Raw genomic sequence first — 7,500 nt, forward strand, 5'->3', positions numbered from 1 at the left:
ATAGTTTGTCCACACAACATGCCACAGACACCTCAGGGACATGTCCATATGTCACAGAACATGCATGTGGGACATGTGCACATCCCAGACACCATCCATGTTATGGAATACAGAACACATACATGGCAAGCATTGCACAGCACTGGCCACCCACAATAATAACCCAGATGAGTGGGTGGTGAATACAATACCCACCTGTGTGTTCCAATCTAGAGACTACACCCGAGCCACACTGCAGACCATTGTCATTTTACCTGATGCCAGGGTGTACCCTTTGCCTAGCCTTGTACAGCCTTCTGGCACAGTCAACCACTAGATACCTTGTGAAGCAATGAACCCATGCATGTCAGTACTGGCAAATCTATGTCTGTGTGTATGTGTGGAGATTAATGGTTTGGAAGCCATTCACACTCACTACACCTCCCATTGCCCTACTGAAACATGCCGTCTAATGTCATTCACCTTGACATACCCTTTGCCCATATATCAGCCTGATAACCTCTGTAGTACATGTGATAGCTGTGTAATATGGTAGTGTAGCAAACTAGTTAGTTAGGAATTCGAATCCTGACCCTGCCAACTGTGATAATGTGTGATAGTTCCTGAGAGAGTGTGGTTGTGTCTTCCTTGACACCTGCTTTTATGGACAGGCACATGTACTACACTTACCTTATCCCTCCTTTATCACTGTTGCTGATGTCACTTACCTTCAAAGATGCCTTTGGACAGCTTTCCAACAGATAAGCTCTGTGGGGCAGGCAATAACTGCATAAAAATGTAATAGCAATACATAGTCAGGCAGGGGGTTGAAACCCCGTACTAGTAAGTGTGTGACACAAGCATGCTTAACTCTTACTCTCCTACCCCCATCCTTTCTTACTTTTTCTATGTCTGTCTGTCTCACGTCCTCTCTGGTAGATGTGGAAAAGTACACCTGCTTTGCTTAGGCAGCATCTTGTGTTTTGTAAGCGATGCTCATGATCAGCTGATGGCCTGTGCACAAATTGCAGTCCCCCACTCACTGATTGCATGTGGAACAGCTGTGGTAACATTCCCATAGCCAATTGCATGGAAACACACTCCTGTAACTAGGAATATCATGTGGGTGTTGGCCCTTTTCATTCACTGTGAGCAGGACTTCATGTTGGTGTTTGGCAAACAGCATCACAGAGGGTAGTAGGATATACCTCTTACAACATACACTGTGGAGACAGGCCAACAAACAGGAGGGGGGATGTTCCAGACATGAAGACAGAAAGTAAGTCTTGCTCTTCTACATTTGAAATAATGTTGGTTTAACAGGGTTTGTGTGGATATGGCTGGTCTACATGATTTAATACATGTCATGACAGTGTTATGTGGTTGAGGAAACTCTCACCAGTAGGGCTATCTGCAGACTGGCCAGTGTCTGGAGTCTTACATGTGTTGTGTTACTCACATATGTCCTATCTTTAGAAATGCAGTAGCATATTCTGAGGATTGCAGTCAATACATGGTGACAGCCATGTGAGTTACTGACTTCATATCCCTCAGAAGACATATGTCACAACAAACCCTGTTACACCAGTAAATGTATGAATTTATCACAGCAACATGTCAATACTGGCCCTGTGTTTGTGCCTCCAGCCATAACTCTGTCAACCTTTGTACATATGTCATGTAGTAAGAGGTGCATATGTTCAGTACACCATTATTTACTGACATCATACCTGATAACAAGCCAGTGAGATATCAGACTGCTAGACATGTTATGTATAGTAGGGCTTATATTTGAGGACAAAACCTGGACATTCTGTTGTAGTGTGTACAGTAGTGGGTCTGTGTACTTATGGTGATTGTCAACAGAGTGTGTATTTTGAATATGTACCTTAGCCTGTGTAAAGACTGTGGTAGATGTCATTGTTCTTGGTCCTGTTCTATCTGATGTTGCATGCTGCTCCAGTGTATGGTACCCTATCGGCATACATGTTTGTAGGGCCAAACCCACACATGTCCCATCCCACAGTCAGGCATCGGAATACACTGTGTATTGGCCCAGTATATGTAGGGTTAGTGCGTGAGTGGCACATATGAGGATGGTGTTGATCACACAGTCCATATACTGTAGTATTAAACATGCTTACCATATGGGGCTGTGGCTTTGTTCAGATTGTGGGTATGTGCTTTCACACAGGTGTCTATTACTCCCTGCTGTTACATGCCTGTAGAGCCTGCTATATCTGAAGGCACATGTGTATTCCCCCATAAGAAATGTAGGTCAGTGTTGTGGCAGTCTGCCTTTAGTTTGCACAGTGCTTTGTGACATGCCTAGCAGCTCAGTGTACTTATCCAGTGTGATGTTATGTCCAGATATTTGTCAGTTGTACTGCTGCCGGGCCACTATAACTGCTGTGGATTTTTGACAAAGCAGTGGGATGCTGTACAGATGTATTTCACTAACTAGTGGGTAGTATGTGGGTTTGTGACCTCTGCTCTTCCAGTTATTATGTGTCAGGACAGACAAGAGTGTGTGAATGTATAAACTGTGTGAGCATATCTATTCCATTAAATTAGCAGACTGCTTATTTCCCAATGTGTTGTTGTGCCTATTCTGTCTTGGTGGAATTACATAGGCTAAAATGTTTTTTTTTTTTGCACAGGTACATACATCCATGTGTACAGTATTCTCTGTGTATTATGCACAAACATGTGGTGTGTACCACCCAGTACAGTTACCATTGTCCACTGTAGAAGGGCTGCTAACATCAGCCACCATGCACTCACCTGTATACACCACCCCCAGATCTATTGACCATGTGGCACATGCAGTAACTGTTATACAGACCTGTAACATGTTCAGTTGTACCCAGGATATGGCACAGCCAAGGTGTCACCACAGTGCCATACCCCTTGTAGGATACAACAGCAGACCATCATCCTGCTGACACATGGACACCTACAACGCAAACGGAATACATTATTCAGACCACAATCACTCAGTGTTAGTAACAGCTATAATGCATCATGGCTAGACAGCTACACTTTCTGACATGTAAGCATTAATCTTTCCTGCTGATAACATGTTACACAACATTAAATTGGTACACTGTAGTACAGTCACTCTGTGCATCAGAACCATATTAGTCTGTCCCTGCATCGATGTTATGGATGACAGGAATGTGGCACAGGTACCATCATATGCACAGGGTGGGTTGTTGGTTTGCCAGAGACCTAGGCTGAGCCATACATTTGACACCATGTGTGTGAGCGAAAGGGTTTAATTATTAATTGGGTTGTTGTGATGTGGTGTGAAGGTATGGGGTGCCCTAGCTGTGTTGGTATTGTGTGTGTGTGTATGCATGCACACAGTTCTGCCATGTGGCTGCCCTATACAGGGGTTTGTTGGACAGCTGCAGACCGTACCTGGAAGGGTGTGTAGTTCACCATCTCTGGTCATGGACACGAGAACTGTGCCTGCCAGGGGTTCCACGGGCACCACCAGGTACAAGCCACAATATGCTACTCTCCCCTGATGATGACATATGTCCACTGGATCCGGGTCCCTCTTGGGACTGGCCAGGGCCATGTGCACATGGCCTGCTGTGATGTGGTTTAGACAGCACCCCCACTGCAGTGCTGGGGCTGGTACTGCCGCTAAAGGGAGTGGCTCTGTGTTCTGGTCTGTCCACATCGACCTCCAGCTGTTGATGTTGCTGGCCTATGTTCACATGGCAGTCGCACCACTCCCACCATATACTCAAGCACAGACATTCCACAGTCAAGGATTCCCACCACCTCACTCAACTGTCTATCCATGACCTCTGAAAAATAGCGGAGGGAACCTTCAAGATCACGGATGTTGTCAGTAACAGCTGAATGAGTAGCTCTCTGCAGCCTCAGAGCCTATCTGGTGTACCATTCCATACATGCCTGTGCCTCCATGATGGCCCTAAACATGTGTCTGGTGGCACCAGATATGGCACTTCTGCCGGGGCATGATGACCAGCAGCCCTCCAATGTGCACCCCTGTACATTTGCCTATATGGTACCCCGCCAAACATCTAGCTATGGCTGCTGTGTCCAGACACATGTGCCATAGATACCACACCATCTTGTCCCATGCCACCAACCACCAACTGTCCCTCAGCTATGGCCACTGGTGATGGGGTATGTATAGGCAATGTGACTGTGTGCGGAGATGGGGTGGATAACAGTGGGATGTCAAACGATGGTGCAGCTTCAGCCCCTGATAACCTCACCTGTGCCTCAGCACACCTATCATCATTTTCAGTGTCTAAATGGACACCAACATCAGATTGCCTGCAGGAGGGACCCTGACCCACCTCACCACCTGTGAGGGGAAAACAAGAAACCCATTTTAAGACCTGTACATCATTGCTTAACAGTACATACATACACACACACACACACACACACACACACACACACACACACACACACACACACATATGCACACGCATTCTACATACATCAACCCCCCTCCACTCCACCAGATAGCACTTACAGACAAATTCACCCCCACACACACAATTACAGGTGAGGTTGCACAAAGATATTACACACAGACCTCTCATTACCCATCTGTCAACATGCATGACATATGGCACTCAACAGCATGCAGTGCAGCTATAGTCAATCCCTGTTACCAACATTATACATCTCTGTGATGCATGGGTTGTGTTAGCAGGTGATGTCCCTTCCAGTGGAACACACTGCACCCATGTACACAGTATTGATGTGCACCTGTTCGACACCCTGGCATGTACTGTGCACTATACCTCACAGGAGTACACACCATTCCTGAATGTGTATATGTGTGTCAGTTATGTTTGCTCTGCTGCTCACAGCCCCTATGTGTTTGTCTGAATCACATACCTGGGATGATATGTGGACAGATGTCATTTGTGAATGTCTGATGTCTGATTTACAGATCCCCTCATCAGTGGTCCATGCATGGCCAATAAAATACAATTACACTGACAACCTTCAAACCGTACCATGGCTATAGGGAGTGTACACACCATTATTGATATGGCACCCTCTTCCCTGATATGCCATGGAGCCACATTACTGCATATGTTAACAGTACATGAAGCTGATATGTGACATATGACCTGTGCAATCAAATGAAGTATCAAACAAATGTGTTAGTTATGCAGATGCTGATTGAGATGCATACAATTTGTAGGTGCATATGTGTGCACAACCTTAACATGATGGTTTGTTGCACCAACTGTTATATGTACTACAGCAGTCACTATTCCTAGAAGGGGTGTACTAACATGGGCCATCTGCATTTGACAGTATTTGGTCACTCTGCCCTACAAATGTCCCCAAACTCTGCATGATTGCAAGGTCAACTCATGTACACAGCCCTTGGAGGTCATACAGTGCTGGCATTATTGCTGGGAGTCAGGGTTATGTCCGCCACAATTCATGACTTTGACTGTGTGCAGATACACCCTTTCTTAGAAAGCTTTGGATCTCTGCTTCAGTGCACTGTTGTGTTTCAGGATGAAACCCCCTCCCCATCTTCAGCGTTTTTGCAGATGCTTGACAACTATGTCCTACACATGTGTGCCATTTTGGCGTGTTCCATACACTGAACATCATATGTACCGGTCTAGTCCCTGCTAATGAATGGCAAACATACAGGTGTACACTGGCACCAGCAAGGTACAGATGGGGATGGTGGGCCTGAGGTGGAGTGAGGTGTTAGTTGTGCAGCACATGTATCTTAATTGATACTGTCTGTAGGTTTGCAACTTGGTCTTGGTACACCAGTACACATTGCAACACATGCCTTTGGGGGACTTTTGCTGCTATCCATACACTACCTGTAGAGAGCACTAGCTGATGTTTTCTGTGGTACAACTGTCCCATCTGATTACCCTAACCCATGGGCCACACTTATGCAGAGTCCAGGCAATTGCCGACATGGGTACTGCACAGCCAGTACTTGTTAGACATTCCTGCAACTCCCTCAGTGTTGTGGCATGTTATTAGGCAGCCTGTATGACTAGTTTGCAACATGTGTTGTCATCTGTCATCTGTCTTGGATGGCCATCTGTTTATTTTCTACATTAATCCTGTCCCATACATCCTCGCCACATACATAACTGTCTGCACTGCTTGTCATGGTATATGCAATGGTGAGGTAAGGCTACATGTCCAACTCCTGGGTGCTATCTGGTGGATATGGGATCCATTCCATGGCTTGTAAGATGTGTGCAAGCCATGGCTGCCTCTGTTGCAGGTAAGTGGGCACATTTGATGGCCAAACGTCTTGGACAGCAGACCATTTCTTGGTGTGACATTGAGGACCTGTACTTGCTGGAAGGTTCATATTCATGAAGAATGCATGCTGTCAGTATCTAAAAGTTACTTCTACAATATGTTATCTGGAGTGTATGCACACATATGCTTCCAGTGTTTGTGAAGGTATGTATTACCCATATTTGCTGTCCTAACATAGGATTCCTTATTACACATTCATTGTTCATGTTAGGACCAGATTACAGGTTGTAAGGGTTGTGGAATGCAGTATTGTGATATGCCGTAGTGTAGATCTGTAACAGTTGCCATTGTAATAGTGGTATATACACTGTTGTAGCACTGTATAAGGGTGATACACAACATTGGTCTACTGATGTGCCCCGTGGCCTTACCCGCATGCTCCTCAGCCATTGTGTGGGTAGCACCCACCTCCACCATGCTCTCCACCAGGTCTTGCATTTGCGGGTGGGCAGATGCCCTGAGGCTGGCGAGGAGCTCCTCAGCATGTGTCAGGGGGACGGATGGCATGACCCCCACCTGTGGCAAGCTGGTCCCTCATAACCACAGCAGCCTGCCGACGGGCATGACGGAGTAGAACTGTGCACCGATGTCAGACCTGCTCATAACTGCGGTTATGCAGGCCGACATTGTTTAGTCTATGGACAAGATCATTCCACAGAGTGGTCCTCTCCTGCAGATCATGGGCTGTATGCCCAAATAAGGTGTGGTAGTGCTGCACCAGGTATGGGATGATGATGTCATTCTCCTGGGGTGTGTAAATCAGAAGTCTCTTCCGGGACATTTTGCCTGAAATATATAAAGAGGGAAACAGGTCTGAGGACCTCATACTGCAAGGATATAATAGTTGTTAATACACATCTCTGTCTCCCCTCCACCATATCTGCAACAACAATCTGATCATACAACTCAACGGGTATGTCTACAGCTGACCTACTGTTGGGATATATATCGTATTGTACAATAATTTGTGCAATGTGTTTGTAGTCATGTTCCATGTTGAAACACTATCATTAATGGCCTGTTACGAACAATGTCACCTGCATGCCATTGTAAGGGCCACTATGGTTCCATATATGCATGTGTTCTGTTTGCTATGTGACTACTGCACATCTGTTGTTTTGTGTTAATGGGGATATCTATGCATGCTAGTAGACATAATCCAGGAATGTGTGGACTATTACTACCCACATATATTCTATAACA

Source organism: Protopterus annectens, chromosome 6.part0 (genome assembly GCF_019279795.1).
Source record: "Protopterus annectens isolate FY-2018-M chromosome 6.part0, PAN1.0, whole genome shotgun sequence".
NCBI classification, from domain to species: domain Eukaryota; kingdom Metazoa; phylum Chordata; order Ceratodontiformes; family Protopteridae; genus Protopterus; species Protopterus annectens.